The following is a 21,257-nucleotide window of genomic DNA, read 5'->3' on the forward strand; positions in this document are numbered from 1 at the left end:
CAGGAACCCCCAGATCTCCCCAAGTCATTGATAACTGATAACTTTTAATTGTTTTCTGCCAAAGAAATGAAGTTTTCCCAGCTATTACATCTGTTCCGAACTGGATACAGCAAACTATAGTTAAACCATCAATTAAAAAAACTCCACAAATGCAAGGGACTAAAAAAGTATGATTCCATAATTCCCATATATACTTATAAACATTAATATATCTAACCTGAAACAGATTTACTTAGGGTTATACTGAGTTGGAATATTTAGTTTACTACAAGATAATTTAAAATTTAGCTCTGTACCAGAAAAGTATTTGTATACTTGCAGGCTAGAGAGTTTGCATGGAGACATTAAATGCAATAATTTACACTTTAGTCAAACTGCCAAATGTTTCCTGCATGGGTCTTTCTATAGGGTGAGCTGCATGACCTATTCTGGAGCTAACATTCAAACCCCATGGCTCTGTGCCAAGGCTGCCAGCTCAGCTTCTTAATAAAAATGTCTGGTTTAGATCAGCTCTACACGTGCTGCATCTTCTGAGCATGGAGTTTGGAAATTTTCAATCATCACAAACCTGCTGTGAAATTATTTCAGTGTGAAAGGACCTTTGTAAAGCCTTGTTATCCCCTTGCAGTAGGTGTACAGGACAATTCTGTAAACATCTCAATGGATAATTTATTTTTCCTCTTTTTGCAAGGAAATCCATTTTCTGCTTTCGTTACCTCCAAAGCTAGTAAAAAGTAAACTTGCACCCAAGATGTTAAAATAGGTCCTCTAGGATAAGGAGCTTGGGGATAAAGCAGGTTTTCCCCTGGATCAGACTGTATTCATGGTCCAGCTTTGCAGAGAATTTTCTAAGCATGTAACTGTGATGCAAATAAACATTAGTTTAATAGTGGGAACCTGTGTCCAAAATGCAGTCAACAGGGACAAGTAGGGCCCTTCCACTGTGGCTTTGGAAGGTCTAATTATGGGTGCATAAAGCAGCCAGTTCAAACATCCCGTCTTTATATCCTGCATCCCTCCTAACACACACAAACACAGCCGAAATGAGACAGGCAAGATGAAGAGCAATGAGAAATGACATGAAATACTGCCTTCAAAATCTACTTTATTCAACTGGAAACAAAACATTTTAAAAGGTGATAATGCTCTAAAAGCTATTTAACTCGCCAGCCAAATCAAACTGACCAAAATCTAATTTATTCCTTGTCTTGTTTAGCAGATGCTTAAAAGATCAATATAGTTGTCTCTGTAGATCGACATGAAATATTAACCAGCCTGAGTGTTCTGAAGCTTTTTACAACATATTCAGCCTCATTAAACATTAAGCAGCCTTGAAATATAAATATAAAATAACTATCAGCTTCCTATCCTTCAGACACAGAACAAAGGTAACTCAAATGTGGGAAGCATGAGGAAAATATATTAAATGAACTGGGAATTCACAGAGAAGTTAACTTAGGAAAGCTGTCAGTATAAATTGGCTCAATCAGATACACTTTACCATAAGGAAGGAAAATACTGTAAGAGCAGGAGAATATCTGCTACGGAACAGAAAAGTAGTGTGGCATTTATAGCATGACAAATTAATAGAAATAAACCTCTGACCACAACTACACTAATCCAGCTCCTTCCACCCCTCCCCAGGCTCAGTGAGAAAGGAGCCCTCTTTTCCCTGCTTTTCACTAGTGCCTGGTACGTTCAAAATATCTGGGCAAGACAGCAGAAAGGAGTTTCAGGTTCACTAAAGGGAAATGTCAGCTTTGCAAACCACTGAAAGTGACCGGAGATAAACTGTCAAAATCAGTCAGTGAGAGACAGTGTGGGTATTGTCAGCACAGAGCTCAGGCCTGCCAGGGTGTACAGACCAACCAACTTAGATAAAAACGCTGTTTAATATTAATAGATGCAATTAAAATATGCAATCTATGCAATATATACTTATCTGTGCAATATATGCAACATGCAATTAAAATATGTAATATATCTTTATCTATGCAATATGCAATATATGCAACAGGACATAAACTCTCAAAATAAGTCAGTGAGACAGTGTAGTTATTATCAGCACAGAGCTGAGGTCTGCAACCCCCACTGTGCTTAAAGGTTCCAGACAGCACAGAACTCAGGCCTGTCAGGGGGTACAGACCAACTAACTTAGCTAAAAATGCTATCCAATATTAATAGATGTCATTAAAATACGCAATATATGCTTATATATGCAATACATGCAACATGCAATTAGAATATGTAATATATGTTTATCTATGCAATATGCAATATATGCAACATGCAATTAAAATAGGCAGTATATATAGATCAATGGAATATATGCAACAGGACATAAACTGTCAAAATAGTTCGGTGAGGGAGACAGTGTGGTTATTATCAGCACCTGGTTGGTCCTGCCAGGGTGTACAGACCAACTCACTTAGCTAAAAATGCTGTTCAATATTAATAGATGCAATTAAAATGGGCAATATGCAATATATGTCTATCTATGCAATATATGCAACATGCAATTTAAATATGCAATATATGTCTATCTATGCAATATATGCAATATGCAATTTAAAAATGCAATATATGTTTATCTATACAATATATACAACATGTAATTAAAATATGCAATATGTGTATATACATGCAATATGCAACAGGACATAAACTGTCAAAATAAGTCAGTGATGGAGACAGTGTGGTCAGCACAGAGCTCAGGCCTACAACCCCAGCTGTGCCTAAAGGTTACTGTCAACACAGCAGCACAGGGGGTACAGACCAACTAATTTAGCTAAAAATGCTGTTCAGTTTTAATAGATGCAATTAAAATGGGCAATATGCAATATACACTTATATATGCAATATATGCAACATGCAATTAAAATATGCAATATATGTTTAATACCTATTACTCCCATTTATCTACTTGCTTTAATATTACCATTCCTTGCTTTAATATTAGAATAAAATCCAAACTCTCACCACTGCTGGGTCTGCCAGTGTTTACGGAGAAGCTTTGGGTGTTGCTTTTTTACTTCTACTTCTTGTCCAGCATTGGTGTCAGAGCAGACATGCCAGTGCTGCAATTCCTTGCAGCCACCTTCCCTCAGTTTGGCCAGAAGTGAAGCTGCAGGAATTCATTCCCCTGCAGAGACACAAGATTTTGTAATCAGTACGTGGAGCTGTTAATTTCAAATTCTCTTCTACAACACGAAGGTAGGAATGCCATTAATTCATCAACACAAAAACCATGAGGAGCTGAGAATGAAACCAAGAAACTAATTTGGTACACTTAGAGCCAAACAAAATAAAAAATATATATATATATATAGGTATGTGGAATTTTTGCAGCATAAGCAAGATAGCAGTGGGCTCACATAAAGAATAAGTGTATCAGACACATTAAGAAGTGATATCAAATAGCATTTGACATCAGGCTATTTTTGCTGCATTCTCAGAATAGAACTGGAAAGATACTTTTCCATTCCACTGCATTACACCATATTTTTATACTTTCTCTACCTGTATGCCATGCTGTTAACAGGCATTGCTTTGAACAGCATCAAATCAAATGTTTTACACTCACTTGCATGCTGAAATGTCACATGTGCTTTGTAGACAGGGTTACACTACTTCCAAACACGTACTTTCAAACAAAATTAAAAATTATGTGTGATGGGAAAAGATTACACACTGTGAGCAAAGTTTTAAGTCAAGGGGACAACATCACTGCCAGCTGGGACAGGCTTGTGGAGGCAAGCAAAGCCTCACATCTCCTGTACTTTCTGCACCATCCCTCCCTGCTGCTGGTGAAACCCACAACAATCCCAGACAGCCTTTTTTGTTGTTGTTGTTGTTTTTTTGGTTTTTGGTTCTTTTTTTATTTTTTGGGGGTTTTTGGGGGGGATTTTGTGGGGTTTTTTGTTTGTTTTCTGGGGTGGTTTTTGTGGTTGCTGTTGTTTTCTTTGTTTTGTGGGGTTTGTTTTTTGTTTTGTTTTTGGTTTTGTTGGGTTTTGTTGGGAGTTTGTTTTTTTTTTTTTGTTTTGGAGGTTTTTTGTTTGTTTTTGGGGCGGTTGTTTTGTTGGTTTTGTGGTTTTGTTTTTGGTTTTGTTGGCAGTTTTTTGGGAGAGTTTGGGGTTTTTTTGTTTTGGTTTTTTTTGTTTGTTTTTGGGGTGGTTTGTTGTTTTGTGATTTTGTTTTTTGTTTTGCTTTTTGGGAGTTTGGGGGTTTTTTTGTTTTGTTTGGAGGCATTTTTTGTTTGGTTTTTGTGGTTTTTTTTCATTTTTTAGGGTTTTTTTTTTCCTGCCTAGAGATTCTCAGAGCTCAGCAGTGGCACCAGGAGTCGCTCCCATTTCTCACAGCCACGCCACAATGCACAGGGATGAGGAATGCACAAAACTCTCACAGCAGCTCAAGAAGCAGCCTGGAGCCTTGCTTGCTTCTTTAATCTGAGTGCTTTGCCCAAATTCCAGGTCCTGCAGGCTGTTTGGGAGCAAAGGTAACGTGGCAGTTGTGTCAAGCATTTCTTTGGCACCTTGGTACAACACAGAGGAATGGAGCAAGGCAGTTCTCTTGCTGAGATTGTCACAGCTCTTTTTTCCAAAATATCCTCTTTTCTCAAGGCTGTTCTCACCCATAATATATTTATATATCTATATATCTATATATCTATATATAATATATAGAATATATAGAATATATATGATATATATTATATATATGATATATATAATTATACAATTATACATAGTGTCATCCTTGTGTCTCCCTGAGCTGCTGGTGTGTAGGGAACAAGCCAAAACCCACAGTTAAAGGGCACCTAAATGTTATGGAATTGGCATTAAGGCTTGGGGTAGAGCAGGCAGGCACAGAGATGGACAGACAGCAATATTCTGTGAGAGGAGAGGAGTTTTCCCTGTCCCCTGCTCTCCAATCAAACCTGGAAATCAAGCACAGGTGAAATCTGCTTGGCTTTTGGTGCTTTGCTCCTCTTAAAACATCTGAGTAGCATTAAAACCAAAATGAATGCCAAATTTAAAATTTGCTCACTCAAGGTTTACCTTCTTTCATCAAGCTGCGCTTGCACTTCTCTTAAACACCCATCCAAACCCAGAGTTTGGAATGCAATCTTTGAAGCCTTGCAGAAGCTTTTCATACAAGACCTCGCAGCTGAGCCTTTTAGCCAGGCAGTCCCTCATCATTTATAACTTTATTACTACAGTGGGTTTTTTTTTTTCCCTGAATGCACAGAAGGTCACCTAAATGTTATGAAATTGGCATTAAGGCTTGGGGTAGAGCAGGCATGAATTTTGAGGAATTTTCTCTGTCCCCTGCTCTCCAATCAAACCTGGAAATCAAGCACAGATGAAATCTGCTTGGCTTTTGGTGCTTTGCTCCCCTTAAAACATCTGAGTAGCATTAAAACCAAAATGAATGCCAAATTTAAAATTTGCTCACTCAAGGTCTACCTGCCATCACCAAGCTGCACTTGCACTTCTCTTAAACACCCATCCAAACCCAGAGTCTGGAATGCAATCTTTGAAGCCTTGTAGGTTGTTTTCATACAAGATCTCACAGCTGAGCCTTTTAGCCAGTCAGTCCCTCATCATTTATAACTTTATTACTACAGTGGGTTTTATTTTCCCTGAATGCACAGAAGGTCACCTAAATGTTGTGAAATTGGCATTAAGGCTTGGGGTAGAGCAGGCATGAATTTTGAGGAATTTTCTCTGTCCTCTGCTCTCCAATCAAACCTGGAAATCAAGCACAGGTGAAATCTGCTTGGCTTTTGGCGCTTTGCTCCCCTTAAAACATCTGAGTAGCATTAAAACCAAAATGAATACCAAATTTACTGTAAAATTTGCTCAGTCAAGGTTTACCTTCTTTCATCAAGCTGCGCTTGCACTTCTCTTAAACATCCATCCAAACCCAGAGTCTGGAATGCAATCTTTGAAGCCTTGCAGGTTGTTTTCATACAAGACCTCGCAGCTGAGCCTTTTAGCCAGGCTGTCCCTCATCATTTATAACTTTACTACTACAGTGGTTTATTTTTTCCCCTGAATGCACAGCTCCCAGCACCACTGCAAAGCACAGCAACAATCCACTTCACTCCCTCCAATCCATCCAATTCCACAGGAACTCATCCTCACTTCCAAAAATCCTCACAGACCCCAAGATGTTCTCTTAGATCTTCATTTCTTTCTCTCTTCATCTCTTGATCTCTCACCCACTGCTGAAAGTTTTATTACTCTTGCTCAACTAAATTATTTTTTAAAAGGCCAAATAGAAGCCAAAAAACGTGACTATGCTCCCGTGCTGCTCCTCATATTTCAGAGGGTTTTCTGAATTTCTAGTTAGCTCCCAATGCTCTCCTCAGCCACAGCTTTGAGGGATCTAACTGCCCAGCAGCACATTAATTATGTTTCCTCCATCAGCAGCACATTAATTATGTTTCCTCCATCAGCAGCACTAAACAGAGCAAGAAATGAAGACCTAAGAGAACAATTGACATTTCAGAGAGAAAAAACTTCCTCAGTCCCATGCAGGGTGCTGAACTCAGGCTCTGGATCCCTCCTCTGCCTCCCTTCTCCTGGTGCTGTCGTTTCCTCAGCCACCTCTTCTGGACCAGCACTGGTTAGGGCAGGGAAATTGTTCCTCATGACTTGGATTCCTAAGAATTACAGTAATACCAGTAATAAAACAACCAGTTTTGTCCTCATTTGACTAAAATTCATACCTCAAGAGCACCAAACCATGAAGAAATAGCGTACAAGGGAGAGAGAAAATAATCACACAGATCAGAATGGCACACCACAAATGCATCAACCATCAGCTCATATTAATTTTATGGTTCTAAAAATGATATTTTCTCTCTCTCTTTCAATGCATCCAGGGGCACTATTTAAAATAAATTTGTCTGCAAACAGTTCTCCTAGGTTAAAAAAACCCAAACAACTAACACTGAATGAAACATCTCTGCACAGGTTTGTAGAGGACATGCAATGGATGTCTGTATAGAAGCACATGAAAGACATGAAGAAGCAAATTATTCAGCTGTTAGGTTTAAAACAGTGCAAAAATGTTAACAAATAAGCAGATTTCTTTCACTGAAACTTATATATATATATATAAATATATTGCATATATAAAATTATTGTGTATAAAACAATATAATTATATAAAAATAATTATAAATAAAATAAAATAAAAAAAATAAAAGTGCTAAATAAATTATAATACTAAATTATTGAATAAATTAATAAAATGGAAATAATAAAATTATGTAATTATATAAAATATTTTGTTTTATATAATTATATCATTTTCTATAATATACATAATAGATATAATATATAATATATTACATATATAAAACATTTTTATATATAAATTATATTTTATATAATTTAATATGTAAATTATATATAATATTTATATTAATATATAATAATGTATATATAACATAAATAATACATAATACATAATACATAATATATATTATATATTATATACATTATATACATTATATATATTATATATATAAAATATATTCTATATATAAAATATATTCTATATATATATGTATATATGTGTATATACACACACACAAAATATATATTTTTATTGGTAGAGCTCTGTCTCTCCACTGTCTCTAGAAAAACTGAACACCTGTTTAAGATCCAGACAAACCCTGGCACACTCATACTTGTGGGCAGGTAGAAAGCCATCAAAGCATGCCAACAGGAATGTGTGCTGGTTTTAACTGGGATGGAGTGATTTTTTTTATCCATAATAGCTGACATAGGGCTGTGCTTTGGATTTCTGCTGGGGTCAGTGTTGGTAAGTCAGGGGTGGTTTTATTGTTGCTGAGCATCACTCACACAGAACCAGGGCCTTTGAATCTCTGCTTGCCACAGGTCATTGGAAAAATGAGTTTCTGCAGCAGATCTTTCAACAGAGTTAATTTTTTCCTTTAGGAGTTAAATGCCTATATATAAATGATTTATATAACTGCGTACAAGCACACACAGAACATAGATGAACTACCAGCAGCAAAGCCACTTGATCACTTATTTTCTTCAAATGTCTGATAGTCTTCAGTAAGTTTGTTTTCAAAATATATTGGGTTAGATTTGCAAACAGGCTAGATATAAAAACCTAATTAGAACTAACCACTGCTGAGAAATGTTAATGTGGAATGGAAGGCATTTAAAGAACAGTAACAGAGTTTAAAGTATAAGTTCATTCCAGTAAATCAGTGTCAAAATGACAAGAGAAGCCAGCATAGCTCAAGACAGATACATGGAACAATATGTAAGACAAACAAAACTGCTTTTGAACCCATCCATAGAATATTAGAAGTGAAAGATTTGATCAAGTATTAAAACAAAAAGGCTGAACCAAATGAAACAAAACCAAAAGTGAATCAGACAGTCAAAATCTCTTAGTCTGAGGTTTTTTTCCTGGTTTGGGTTTTTTACTTTTTTTTTTTTAAGTTGGGTCAAACCCAAAGATTTAAGAATTCACTTTCCAGAAAGAGAGTGGAAAGCATCAAACTAAAATCCAATGACTACTTGGAATAGCTAAAGAATTAATTTGCCTTAATTGAACTGTTCCAAGAGATAACTGTATCTGATGCCTCCTACCTGAACACTGGTGCTTTGCAGCAGGGGCAAAGTGGCTTTCTCACCCTGTCATTACAATGGAAACTGCAAAGGTGGAGTGTTCCATGGTTGCTGATCTTATCTAAAAAACCTGTGACAGAATTGGGTTTTGCTTGCTTTCACTAAATCAAAATAAACTGCTAGGAGAAACAATTTAAAATTGTTAAAAAATCATAATGGGGTGTCCTATAGATCTTCCTTAATCTTCCTCATGAGGCTTCCCAGATCTGTGACTTTACACTAAACCAGAGCTACAACCTGAAAGCTTCACTGGCACTTCAGTCTGAGCTTTCTAACTCTGGTTAGACAATTGAGGATGCAAGGGCCAGGTGGGCATATCCTGATATAAAAAACCAAAAGAACTCAGTATTTGATGCACTGTTAATGGCATCAATGCCAAGTTTTCCCTTGTACAATGCAGTTTCCCTATTTGGATGATCTTAGGTAAAAAACCTACGACAGAATTGGGTTTTGCTTGCTTTTACTAAATCAAAATAAACTGCTAGGAGAAACAATTTAAAATTGTTTAAAAATCATACTGGGGTGTTCTGTAGATCTTCCTTAATCTTCCCAGATCTGTGACTTTACACTAAACCAGAGCTACAACCTGAAAGCTTCACTGGCACTTCAGTCTGAGCTTTCTAACTCTGGTTACACAATTAAGGATGCAAGGGCCATGTGGGCATATCCTGATATAAAAAACCAAAAGAACTCACTGTTTGATGTGACATCAATGCCAAGTTTTCCCTTGTACAATGCAGTCTCCCCATTTGGCTGATCTTAGGTAAAAAACCTACGACAGAATTGGGTTTTGCTTGCTTTCACTAAATCAAAATAAACTGCTAGGAGAAACAATTTAAAATTGTTAAAAAATCATACTGGGGTGTTTTATAGCTCTTTTTTAATCTTCCCAGATCTGTGACTTTACACTAAACCAGAGCTACAACCTGAATGCTTCACTGGCACTTCAGTCTGAGCTTTCTAACTCTGGTTAGACAATTAAGGATGCAAGGGCCATGTGGGCATATCCTGATATAAAAAACCAAAAGAACTCACTGTTTGATGTGACATCAATGCCAAGTTTTCCCTTGTACAATGCAGTCTCCCCATTTGGCTGATCTTAGGTAAAAAACCTACGACAGAATTGGGTTTTGCTTGCTTTCACTAAATCAAAATAAACTGCTAGGAGAAACAATTTAAAAATTGTTAAAAAATCATACTGGGGTGTTTTATAGATCTCCCTTTATCTTCCCAGATCTCTGACTTTACACTAAACCAGAGCTACAACCTGAAAGCTTCACTGGCACTTCAGTCTGAGCTTTGGTTACATGATTAAGGATGCAAGGGCCATGTGGGCATATCCTGATATAAAAAGCCAAAAGAACTCAGTATTTGATGCACTGTTAATGGCATCAATGCCAAGTTTTCCCTTGTAAATGAGTTTGTCTATGGGCTCAGTGGCAGCCCATGCAGGGGAGCAAAGCAGTGACTTCCACCCTTTTCTTCTCCTGCCAAAGGATGCACAGCTGAGCATCAGACATCCAAGAGAGAAATAAAAGTGGGAACAGAAAGTGAGAGAAGTCCTCACTGACACTCCAGGAGTTCATGTGGTTCAAGAGAGATCCCTGAAGGCAGGAGACCATCATAATGCCATTAGTTAGGGGAGAGGCTGGGGAGGATGAAAACGTGTGTCGGGAAAGCTTAAAAATCATTTTAGAAAGCCAGGCGAGGGAAACACTTTAAACAAGCACACCAGTGGTTCAATTAGGGGTTTCAGAGATGCCTGCAGGAGGAAATCTCAGAGGATATTCCTGCTAGGATAGACAAAGGGATGCAATGGGAACCTGATGCGGAGATGTTCAGAACCATTTCCCCAAGTTTCATATCGGAAGCTAAATGCATTAAAAAATTTAAAGCAGCAAATGTATTCCAGAAATGTGGACAAAGTGCATTCAATAAGCTATTCAATCATAAATCAGCACAAACAGAGGGGCTGAAGCTATAATTCTACAAACAGAAAAGAACTGAAATGCAAAGCAAAGGAAGCATTGATTAATAAGGTAGGCAGATGTGAGAATAGATAATTTGGTTTTTAATAAATAATTTGGACATTTGTTAGAGAGAATACGCAAGTCCTTTTAGGAAGAACTCTGCTGGTTGATCTATCAAAGAATGCAAAATGAAGAGAAAAAGGCAGAGAAAAAAGTCACAATGAAATCTGTTTTAAATCATTAACCAAGAGTTCACCAAGTACTTTGCAACTCAGTGTGAATGACAGGATGCAATTAGTACAATTTTACATTAAAATAATTTATTTTTAAAACAATAGCAGGGTTGTTTTCTTCTTTGTGGGAGGTGCTGGTGGACAAGCGGTGTTGGAATTTAACACTAAACCAGCGTACAGATTTAAAAAGATGAGCAAATTTTATCTTTTATCCCTTTCTCTCCCAAAACCAGGTTACATTTCCCCTAGAAGCACAAGGTATTTTCCATCCACTGGTTAGTGTGCATTTTACAGCCCCAGTGTGAGCCCTACACTTAAGTGCTGACTTATTCAGCAGAGAAATCAAAGAGCTTCTTCCTTCTCCTGCTCCCCATCCTCCATTCTCCATGGTCACAGCTGCATGGCCTCCATTTAAAAGTAGGTCTGGTTTGCCTTGTTCATAGGGAATGGGAGGTTTTTACTGGAGCTACAAGCTTCAGATTCATGCTTTTAGCTTGGAGAGATCCAGTTAGATTTCCCATGAGCTGGACAAATATCAGAGGCCACCCAAAGAGAGAATATGTGACCTTATAAGAGCATAAAAACTGAGGAGGAGAGAAGAACCAGCAACAGCTTCTACCTACCACCATCAACAGTAAATCACAACAAGCTGTTTAATGGGGTTTAAAAATACTGATGCAGAAACTGACTTCACCCCGTGTCCAGCAAGCTGAAATAGATACTTAAAGTTGTGCTGCTGAGTTTTCTCAATACAGTGAACATTTAATAGCTTTTCCCCAAAGATTGGTCCTAGTAACTTGAGAAGGTCAGCAGAGTTGGATTGATTTGCACAAACAATGCTCACACCTTTCCTCCTCTGCCTCTCCATTTCAGTTCCTCCATCAGCCTGGCTGGTGGGAAGGATGGGGAGCAGCAGAGGATGCTGCTCTGCACGTTCCCCTGGGAATGGGGATGGTTCTCCTGCACCCTCCTCAGCCCTTGGCAGTGATGGCAGCCTGCAAAATAATGGCCTCAACAGCCTGCAGGCCACTTGCTGCTATAATCTGTATAATAAGTATTAGTTTAGCTTTTCATATGGAAAGTTAATCCCCTAATAACATTTCAAATTACTGAACAGTGTTTGGAAAAAATCATACCTACTATTCAGAAACCTGTGCTGCAGTCAGCTACAGGAGATATAGAGCGTTCTGTAATTAGTGCACACCTTTCAGACTTGGCTAATTATCTCTTGTGAATTAAAAATGTTCCCCCACCACTACACTTGAGAGGGAAGAGAAAAAGGAAGAAGAGATAAGGACTATACTTCTAAGTTGGCTGAAAATTCAGTAAGATAATGTCCCTGATGTGGTTATTTCCAGGTGAGTGTCAGGTTATTCAACCTAGGTGAATTTAATGACTCTGGACAGGTCGTGCAATGAATTTTCCTTTAAATCACTTATAATTGCAAACATAAAAATTAAAAAGCAGTCTGAAGAGAGAGATAACACAATATAAATGATGGAAAGCAGTCATCTACAGATAGTGGTGCTGCTGTTTTAATTGAGGCCATTCTGATGGGAAGCTGCTGAGCCTTACAGGGACAGCACCAGGGTGAGAAACTCAGAAAAAAACCCCAAAAAACAGGAAAAGGTCAAGGGGCTCCAGACCCTTCCCCTTTAACACAACATAAATGATGGAAAGCAGGCATTTAAAACAGCAAAAGATGCTGTTTTAATTGAGGCCATTCTGATGGGAAGCTGCTGAGCCTCACAGGGACAGCACCAGGGTGAGAAACCAACTCAAAAAACAGCAAAAGGACAAGGGGCTCCAGACCAATCACTTAAAATAACAACTGGAAAATACATCTGTTCTCCTCTCACAGGAAATGGGAATATGATGGGGTCTCTTCTCCTCCACTCACCTGCCAAGGACCTGAAACAAAGGGCTGTACCAGCAGCAAGAAGAATGTTCTCAAATCCTCTGAGCTGGTGTAAATGTGTTTCATCACCTTCCAGCAGGGAACCCACTCTTCTTCATGCATGTCACCCAATGAAGCAATGCTGCCCTTTTAAAAATAACTCTGCTTTAATTTATCACCTCTTTAGGGTTTTTGACAGGTTTTGATCCCTTTTTATTTGAGACCAAAGCTTTTAGGGAATGTTAGCTGCATCAAAAAGGAAATGTTGAAAACCACATTACAGATTTTCAGAATTAGAGATGACTTGAGTTTCAATCTAGGAGCCAAACTCGTCTGCTTTGTCCTGTAAAAGTTGGGAGCCAAGATTAAACCCAGGCTTTTTCTGGTCATAATTTAGATAAGACAGAACATTTCAAACATTATCCATTTTTATCAGATTTTGGCTCCAGATGAAAGAAACCTTGCAGGTACAGTCATACAGCCAAATGACTAACTGCCACCCTTTGTGCCTGTTAATTATTTCTGGCCACAGCATTCAGTGCATAATGGAGCATGGACACAATATGATGGCTTTTCTTTTTCCTTTTGGTTTTTTTCCTCCTCCCCCTTATTTTCCCCCCCACCTTCTCTATTTTTTGGTTGGTTTTTTTTTTTTTTTAATTTGGCTTCTAGATCAACCTTTTGAGAAGTCAACACTTGCTTTGTTGAAAGTAAAGGGATGGTCAGCCTGAAGCATCCTGGGTTGTTTTTATAGGTATTCAGTATTTGCTGCTCCAAATGACTTTTCGTTAGAAATGGGAGAGCAACCATAATTATGAAATCAAGCCCAAACTGCTTCAAAATTAATCACTTCAAAAATCCAGAAACCATTTAACAAATATAGACATGATGTTGGGGGCAGGGAAGGTGAGGGAAGGATTCTCATGCTTGGGAGAAAAATCCCACAAACTCCTTGTCCCAAGCCATTAAATTTTATTTTTTTTTTTAACTTCTTCCTACTCACCATGGGACAGAGGTATTGAAATCTTTCTATGGTATCACATTAATATAAAATCATTCTGCTTTTTTTCTCTTGTGATAGTGAAGTGTAGTCACGTTAGCACATTTCATTGTAAGTTAGTAAAAAGGAACATTAATATGACCTGATACTAATCCACCATGACAGAAAATTCCTAATACGATAAAACTTTCATATCATATTAGTAGAAAAAAGTCAGTTCCTGCCTGTTCCAGGTCACTTTCAATGTTGCCTTTGAGCATAAAGTAATGACAAGCATTTGTCTATCTACAAAAAGGGTCTCTAGCACTGTTCAATGGCAAAATAAAATTATATTCCAATGTGCCTTTCTTTATTTTTATTTTTTTTTTCTCTGTGTGATTTAGCCCATTGCAGGAGAGCTCTCAAATACTTCATCTGAATTCATCTTCATTTCCAGGCTTTCATTTTGAGATGCCCAGAGTGCCTTTTTTATTGAAGAACAATCTCTCTTTAAACAGTTGTTTCTGTATATTGAAATTCTAACAGCTGCAAAGATAAATTACCAGTCCAGCTTGGCTCCTCTACACATTTTCATGACCAGCTTTGGCAGGAATCAGTCACCCATGGGCAGCCTGGTCAGGGAGCCCCTCAAAGCCAGGTAGACAAATAGTTTGGGTTGGTTTTTTATTTTCTGCAAGAACTGGAGGTGTGGATGAAGCAGAGCCAAGCCACAGCTGGTTCTAGAGCAGCTTTCCATGTGGGCCAACCTCCATCCCAGTTACACCAGGTTGGAAAAGTTACAAACCAGTTACGCTGGTTTGAAAGCTGCCACCAGTGCTTCAACTTGTCTTTTGTAGCTACAAAAGCCTAAACTCTGATTCCCCCGTGTTTGTCAGCTCTGGGTAACGTGTTTGGACCAGGATTTAACGACCCAAAGTTGCAAATCTTATCTAAAATGTCTAAATAAGATGATAGGCACCATCTAAATAAGACATCACATGTAAATAAAGATGTGCTTCCCAGGACTTGAGCATTTCCCAGAAACTGATACAAGACTTGAAAGAAGCACCACCACCTTACTACAAAGCTTTGCAAAACCTCTGAGTCTAAATCATAATTGAGCTGAGTCTGAATCATAATTAAATCCATTTCCTTTGTCCCTGGTGACCCAAGTGAGTGGCACCTAGGTCATTCTGTCACCTGAGGTAGATTCAGGAGGAGGTCAGTTTAAATCCAGATCTCCATGGCAATTTCCAGCAAACTGAGGTCTGGTTTTCTTGCTGTAGTCACTTTACCACTGAAGGGCTGCAAATGCTGATCTTCCTTGCCTAGGTTTCACAATGCACAAGTAAAGGTTAGTGTGACAGGGAATTAAATTTTTCAACACAAAGGTTCAATTTAATCTACAGGAACACATCCAAGTGACAACAATAAAACAATCCACTTGTTTTACTTTTCCTCCAGAAAATGAGAGGAACAAAGAGTTTAAATTAAACTGCAGTGGGAGAGTACTGAAGATCCCACAATGGATCATCTTAGGCTACAGAACATTTCCCATGTCAAAGAGTGTGATACTTTACTTTGTTCTTCAGCTCTGATTATTGGATACAATTCTGTGTTGGAAATGCTAAAAAAGCCCCAAAACTTTTGAGTAACTTCACTGCTCAACCCTAGAAGGAAAAAGAGTAGAAAACTGTGGTTCTGGAATGGCCAGGTTACTATAAGCAAAAAAAAAAAAAAGAGTAAAAAAGAGTACTTTTCAGTTATATTGTTGCCTGTGAAACATTACAAGTGCAAAATGTAATTACCTTAATGCTATTTTTGATATCATATCAGCAAATTACACTGAGTTCCTACTGTGACACTTATATCAGGGTAAGAATTATCCTGTTGTGAGTGTCGATCCCAGGGGAAAACGAGGCAGCACAAATGGCTGGGATTCTTGAGCAATTAGCTGCTCCAAGGTTGCAGATACTCTTATTTGAAAGATACTCATGGAATGTTTAACCTGCAAACATCTTGCACATTTACCTCCTATTTGTTTTTTCAGTAATTAAGCCTCCAGGGGATCATCCTATGTAACAAGCATTCCTTCTTTATTTCGCCACCCATTTTTCTTTTTAATCACGAGAAAATCCCTTTCTGCTATTAAGATCCACACCATGAAATTTGGAATTGTTTGTAATAACTATGTCTTTCCATTAGTACTAATACCCTAATGCCACAGGAGAACCAGGTAATGTGCTGAAGGATTATAGAACTTCACGTTGAGCAAAACGAAATTACAAGTTTCAGTCGCCTTTGGGAGTCAGCTTTTCAGTTTTCAGAGTTCTGTAAAGAATTATTGAAGGAATAAAGAAATATTGACTATTGCAATTCATTTCAGATCTTTACCCTTTGCTCTGGAGCAAGAGGATGAAAAAGCCAAAAAGGCTGAAAAAGCCAAAATACAGAGCAAGGCCTTAGGCAAACATAAAAATGAAAAAGCAGTCTGAAAAGAGAGATAATGCAATATAAATGATGGAGGCTACCTCGAGGTGTTCTGCAGTGGGCAACAAAAGTGCTCACAGCTCCTCAAGGAAATTGGCACACACAGCAAGAGGGAAGGGACAGGATGTTGGAGCAATGGTACCATTTCAGCATCTAACTGTTCAATCATCTCTATAGCCTTACTTCACTCTCTGAAGTCCATAAGTTTATATTCTGTAATCAAAATTCTGGGCTAACGTAAACCTTGGAGAGTTCTGTTAATCAGCACAGGCAAAATCCAGACAATACAGTGACAGAAAGTAAAAACATAATAAAAATACACTTTATAATCAAAGCTATTTTCAATTCTAGGCATTAAAAAAATTGTGCTTAGAACAATCCTCAAAAGAATCCAAAAATCTTTCTTTAAGGCATAGGCAATAACTTTTTCTAGCATTAATTTGCAGACAAAATACAGGTTCATAAAAAGATCAACTTATAATTAGGTGCTTATAAAATATAAACCTTCTCTTGCTGCTTGGTATTTCCTTTCTATCTATCATCTCATTATCTTCCATTCGATTCTTCTGATACAGAATATCTTTCTCCTTGTAAAAAAAAAAATAAAATTCAGGTTCATGACTCACAGAACATCAGTTCAACATCTGCAAAATTCTGATTTAAGATAATTCTGCTAACAGCCATCATTTGAAATTAAACAAAAATACAACTATTATGACACTTCTATTATTATAATGTGGACTGAAGCAAGCAAAGCATGTGCTTTGGGAAATTTGCAAATTATTCATTAGTTAAATGCTTTCTATGCCCCATGCAAGGCTCACAATATTACACATATACCTACCAAGTTATTCTACCTTTTTTTAACATTATTTCCTTTCTTCACTTACAGCTGCCACACAATTAGAGCTTTTTCCTGTTTAGTAACTACTGATTTTTCTTATATCATTAACTCCTTAGCAAATTATGCTCTGTTTGAAAATAGCAACAAAAGGATTTTCTTTACAGTAGGTGGAGAGCCTCGAGATGTGTTGGCAAATGCAATAAGATCTGTTCCACCTGTTGGGAGTTTTAAATCCAGGCTTTGTGCTGCTGTTTTTAACAACTTCTGTGTCACTGCAGCTGCCACAGAGCAACAGAAATATGTTCCTATTTCACTTTGTGGCTTCATAAACCTCAGTTTCTCTGCTCGTGTGGGGTGCACCATGGAAGGACAAGGCTGCCTTGTCACTGGTAGGTGAACACTGTACACCCACACAAAAAACATTTGGCTTTTTCTCCTCCTGGCAGGACAAAGGTGTTGTTAAAAGAAAAATATTTGAAAACAGCAGAAATACAAAACAGTGCCCGATTCTGGCATCTGTTGAAACATTCTTGCATTCATTCCTACACTTGCTAATGGCATCAAACTCTCCTGGGTCCCACATAATACAATGAGGAGTTGTGAAGCAGAACAGATTTTTCTCAATACCAAGAGCGCCATGTAAACAGGTTGCTTTCACTGCACTATATATTTCCAGTTGGTACATTAAAGGCTTCATATTAATTCTTTCATATGAATTCTGACATCACTGGCCATAAAAATCTATGTTCAGATTCCCATTTTGCAATCAGTGGAGTTAACTTGGGCCACGCTGGCAGAGGAAAAAAGGATGATTAAGTGAAAAACTTCTCATTATGAGGCAATCCTTTGAATCAGTGCATACCTGCAAACATCAATAATACTGCCAATTACATTTCATGTACCAGGATTTGTGCAAGGCCATGTTTAACATGCACTTGAGGAGAAAAGACAACAGCAAATTACCTTTGCACTTGAGAATTATCCAAACATTAACAGTATCTTATAGCATATATAGTAGATATAGATATATTATATATATAACTATCCAAACATTACAAGTAATTTTCCATAAAAAATATGGAAAACTATCACAAATAAACACGAGATATGTACTTCTTGCAGTTCAAACTGCCTGAAAAGACCTGCAATGATGACACAAATCTTAACTTTCTTAAATTAGAAAGAAACCAGACCCATTGCACGTGCATTTTCTATGTTGCCCAGCTTGCCAATGCCTCTTTCCCTGTGTGGAACAAGAGGCAGCCACATGAACTTGTTCTGATCAGTGTTCCTTACATCTAATCTGTGTTCATGAGATTTCTGACAGGAACATTGACAATTCTGAGAATAAACTCGCTAAAAACCCATTAAATCAAAATTCCATCATTCCAGAAACCTATAGAGCAAAAAGGATTAGGATGCAGCAGCAAACAGCTGGATTTGAACTGCAAAGGTTTTAGAGGGCAATGTCTTCATTTCCTCAAAATTAGTGCTGAGTGCCACACGAATTTTTTTTCTGGTCTTTCTCTTGCTGCTTGGTATTTCCTTTCAAGGTATCATCTCATTATCTTCTATTACACTCTTCTTCTGATATGGAATCTCTATTTTTAGCTGAGACCAAAATTGAAATGGGAGAGTGCATTTCATGGGAATCCTCAGCCTGACAATCACCAACACAAACATAACAAAGCAGTAGAAGGGAAACAATGCCCGCACCAGAACTGGCTTCATCTTCAATATGTGCTGTGAAAGAGGATATAGGTTAAAAAGTAAGGAGAAACAGGAGACCCACACCCATCCCTCTGGCACTCATCTCTCTCATTCTCATTTTCTTACCCCTGAAAATGATGAAGACATTATTATTTAATGGAAATTTAATGGACATTATTATTTAAGGAAGTATTTTGGTGCACTCACTCCCCCAGATCAGCCAAATTTTCTCTTTGAAGAAAACAATAAACAATAGGATAAAATAGAGCTTGTGGGTTTTTTTCCTTCTGGGAACTACATCATAAATCCAAGTGTAACCAAATAATCAGTTGTTATGAACCTTCTGTTCTAGGGGGACATTCAAATAAAAATGGGACAAATCTTGCAAGAAACAGAATCCTTTTGAATATCTCATGATACCCCTTTTTGTGACACAGTCTACCTGAAAACAAGATAAGTAAGTAATGCTTCCAAAAGTGTCATTACCACTTCATCACTAAGATATAGATTAAAAGAAATAAAATGCTTTTCAGCAGTCTGCATTAGATCTAAAGTAAAACTGAAAATTACCCTGGATAGATAATCCTTCCTTTGTCCATAGCAAGCATTCCTAACAAACATAGGGAAGAAAAAGCATTGATGCAAAGTACTGAGATGACCTTTCTAATAGATAAAAAGATTTAAAAAGTCATATAAAGAAACTGCAGTTGAGGGTAATTTAGAAAAGAGGAATTTATTTCTATACAAAGCTGAGTAGAAATATTTATCAGAGGCAGAGATGGTCTAAAGATATTAAGAAAAATAATGAAAAATTGCTATTTCATTGTCATATACTTCTTGCAAATACATGCTGGGATAATGCTCCAACTATAATAAAGCTGCTCATTATCTGGAGATGCAGTAACAGGAGAGCAAACATCATTTATAACGCTGAAAACCATTCTGTGGAGGCAGCAAAGGACTACAGGAGCAGAGATTCCTTTTTGATATTTGATGTTTATGTAGGCTGATTGAACTGGAATGATTCAAATCATTTAATTAGAAACTGTACATGGAAGTTCTTTGTGAAAGAACAATGTATATATTTGTTCAAATTCACCACAGCCAGGCTGATCATGGTACAGAACCATTCTGGGGGCAGAGGGAAAGGAAATCAGGAGAGGAAAATTGTGCTGCTGACCACAAGATATTCGATGTATTCCCATGAGCAGAATATTGGATGCTCTCCAGGCCTCACTGGTGATCCTAAATTCCTTTATTTTCACTGCCCCACAGGTACACACTGTGTGCAGCAGCCAGAACCGCACTCCAGGTTATTCATGGCAGCCTAAAGCTAAAATAATACCAGGCTAATCCCTCCAAGAGACAATGAGGGTCACTTCTTAAGCAATGTGGATTCTTCTTCCCTTAAAATAAGACTTAAAACAAAGATGTGAATGGTAGCAAAAAACCTGCTTAATAACAGCTTCTGCCCTTTAAAGGCTTAGAGAGGTTCTCTATTATTATTATTATTATTATTATTATTATTTCATATATTATATTATATTATATTATATTATATTATATTATATTATATTATATTATATTATATTATGGATATTATATATATTATGGATATATAATAGACATATTACAATATATAATAATTTATATAATATATTATATATTATGGATATAATTATATATATTATATAATGATGTATATTACATAATTATATATTATTATATCATATATAATTACATGTTTTTTATTATTACTATTACTATTATTGTTATTATTTTCTCTAAGTAATGAGGATAAGAGCAGCAACATGGAGCAATTTCCTTGAGGAGGGTTGGCAAAATACAAACAAAAAAAATCTGGGTTTACTACAGTAATACAAATTTACTTTAGGAAGCTTTCTTAATTTAAAGTTCTTCCCTTTTTTTTTTTTGTAATTTGTAAAAGAATGGTTTTTGTAGTTTTTGTAAAAAACAAAGTAATTTTAACTTTATGATATACAAAGCTCTAGGATTAAACAGAGTGCATATTCTGGTTTGTATCAAATAGTATTTTTCTCGTTTTCTGGCATTGCCATTCTTTTTGCTTTGTTTTCAGGGGATTTCAGCAGAATAACTTAGCTTATGTATATTAGATTAAATATATATCATATGTATATTGTACTAAAATGTAATATATACATTATATTAAAATGTATATTATATTAAATATATATAATACGTATATTGTATTAAAATGTAATATATATTATATTAAGATGTATATTATATTAAAATGTAATTGATGTATATAGAAATATATTTTTCAACAATATACCACAATACAAATATATACAGATTATATATAATTTTTTTTAAATCTATAACATAGTAACATTATCTACTGTCAGCAGAACTACAGGTAGCATCTGGGAGCATTCACATGAGGAGAAAAAAGTGTGAATGTCCTCCAT

General features: G+C 36.8%; 1 long non-coding RNA gene across 1 annotated transcript in view; it reads right to left on the reverse strand.

Annotated features, from left to right (window-relative positions):
* Window positions 1-2,990: 2,990 nt before the first annotated feature.
* Window positions 2,991-21,257, reverse strand: part of LOC135449105 (uncharacterized) — a 101,906-nt gene continuing 83,639 nt past the window's right edge. Inside the window, exon 5 of the long non-coding RNA XR_010440645.1 lies at window positions 2,991-3,142. This is a non-coding gene — a long non-coding RNA (uncharacterized LOC135449105). The remainder of the gene's footprint in view (window positions 3,143-21,257) is intronic.

The sequence above is a fragment of the Zonotrichia leucophrys genome, chromosome 5 (assembly GCF_028769735.1).
Source record: "Zonotrichia leucophrys gambelii isolate GWCS_2022_RI chromosome 5, RI_Zleu_2.0, whole genome shotgun sequence".
Taxonomy (NCBI): domain Eukaryota; kingdom Metazoa; phylum Chordata; class Aves; order Passeriformes; family Passerellidae; genus Zonotrichia; species Zonotrichia leucophrys.